Consider the following 2,500-nt stretch of genomic DNA (forward strand, 5'->3'; position numbering starts at 1 on the left):
GAGAGAGAGAGAGAGAGAGAGAGAGAGAGAGAGAGAGAGAGAGAGAGACAGAGAGAGAGAAAGAGAGAGAGAGATATATTTCTAGTCGGCTAATGTTCCTCCTGAATAATAGATAAGCATCTGTTCTTTATATTCCCATAAATACTTTCACCACTAAAACAGTCTCTCCCAAATAAATAATACAGCCATAATAATGAATATATATGCTGCTAGTTTCTTTATGCCCTAACATGAATCTCAAAGGGTCCAACATCAAAGCGCAACACTGTGCTATTTTAATATTAACACTAACAGTAACACACAGGGACAAGTGTTTGGCTATGAAAGGCTGGATGAAAGCCTTGGAATGAAATACACTCGAAATGCACTCGATAGAGTACATGTGTAGACATTGGGAGAAACAAGGTCCGTGCAGACCTTTTCCATTAGATGTGCCCAGTAAGCTACCAGGCGAAGCAACCCGGCAGCTGAAAATATCTTTCCCAGGTGAATTACACTAATCTTTGCCAGATAACCAAAAGGACGCAAACCATGTCCTTCGACATGTAAGAAGCTTTTTTTTCCATGTGTGTGTAAGAAGCTTTTTTCCCATGTTAGATCTTTATCTGAGCAGCGGCCATTACTGGCAGTTGAATGCAGTAGTTTGAAACTTTCGTGTCTCTGGTCTGAACTTTGACCGTTGGTTCCACAGACAGAGAGATTCAAGAGATCCAATGGTTTATTGTCGTTGTCAAAGAAAGCAATGAAATTGTGTTTGGAGCACAGCACTCATTAGCGGGAGGTTTTCAAGTGAAGTGCACAAGAGGTAAAAGTGACACCAGTGCTTGAGCCCCCTCAGCCCCCACTCCATCCCACTTAAAGTGCAACAAAGATTATGAAGTGCCATAATGCCCATACGTTTCACGTTATAATCCCATTTGCCAGGCTGTGTCTGTCTTCAGACTCATACTCAGCTGGTGCATCGACTAACTTGTGAGCATCTACAGTTAGGGCCATAAATATTTGGACATCTGCACAATTTTCATCTTTTTGGCGCTGTACACCATCTCAATGGATTTGAGATTAAACAAATGAGATGTACATTAACAGCAGACTTTCAGCTTTAATATGAGGGTGTTTGCGTCCAAATCGGGTGAACTGTGAGGGAATTATGACATTTTCTATCAGTGCATCCCAATTTTTAAAGGACCAAAAGTAATTGGACAGTCTAGTATTTATACATCAAACGTTCAATTTTTAATTATTTGGTTGCAAATACTTTCCAGTCAGTTACAGCCTGTAATTTGCAATCCATAGACATCAATAGACACTGGGTTTTATGCCTGGTGATGCTATAGTGAGCTCTCTATTACAACAGTCTTCAGTTCCTGCTTATTGTTAGGGTATTTTCCCTTCAGTTTGGCCTCCAGCAAGTGAAATGCTTGCTCAATGGTACTCAGGTGAGGTGATTGACTGGGCCATTGCATAATATTCCACTTTTTTGGGGTAGAAATGGCTTAGTGGCTTTCCCATGAAGCTTTGGGTCATTGTCCATCTGCACTGTGAAGCATTGTCCAATGAGGTCAGAACCATTAGGTTTAATATGACATGATAATATAGCCTGAAGATCTTCAGAATTCATCCTGTGGCTTTTGTCTGTAGTCATCATCAATAAATACAGATATGCATGCCCATACCATGATACGGCCACCACCATGATTCACTGATTGGGTTCTATGCTTTGAATCATGAGCAGTTCCTATCCTTCTCTATACTCTTCTCTTCCCATTACTCTTGTACACAATTATTTTTGTCTCCTCTGTCCAAAGGATGTAGCTCAAGACCTATAAAGTCTTTTTTAGACGTTGTTTGGCAAAGCCGAATCTGGTATTGCTATTTCTGATGCAATCAATTATTTACATCTTTTAGTGAACCCTCTGTATTTCCTATGGTGAAGTGTTCCTGAATGTTCTTGATCTTTTTCTTGATTGTTGCCTTGGACATGTATCCACCGTCCTCTTGGACACTGTTCTACATCTGGCCAACTGCTGGGAGATGGGTTTTTGTTCACCACATACAGAATAATGTCTGTCATTCACAGCATTTGCTTTCCATGTCTGCCAGGTAATTTGGTGTTGCTCTGAAATTTCTTTTTTCCAATATTCTGAACTCTTGAATTAATCATATTCAATGTTTCCCATCTCTCAAATGGGCTTCTTTTGATTTTTTTCAACCTTATGATGGCTTGCATCACTGATAGTGACAGGTGGACTTAGGATCTCATGGAGATTCCGTAAAAATATATGGAAATGCAAATGAAACACTTTAAATTAACTCTAGGACCTTTTGTTGACATCTTGGTGATGGTGTAGTAAGGGAATAACACACATTTGACTGGAGAATAGCTGAGCAGCCTACTGTCCGATTACTTTTGATCCCTTGAAAAGTGGGCACCACACACAAAAAACGTTGCCATTTCTTTCCTGTTAATGCGATTTGGATTTTAACACCCTCACATTAA

At 40.0% G+C, this 2,500-nt stretch overlaps 1 protein-coding gene across 1 annotated transcript in view; it reads right to left on the minus strand.

The window, feature by feature from the left end:
• The window catches only part of csmd2 (CUB and Sushi multiple domains 2), a 551,148-nt gene that overhangs the window by 37,108 nt on the left and 511,540 nt on the right, over positions 1–2,500 (minus strand). The window lies entirely within an intron of this gene.

This window comes from Engraulis encrasicolus, chromosome 20 (assembly GCF_034702125.1).
Source record: "Engraulis encrasicolus isolate BLACKSEA-1 chromosome 20, IST_EnEncr_1.0, whole genome shotgun sequence".
NCBI classification, from domain to species: domain Eukaryota; kingdom Metazoa; phylum Chordata; class Actinopteri; order Clupeiformes; family Engraulidae; genus Engraulis; species Engraulis encrasicolus.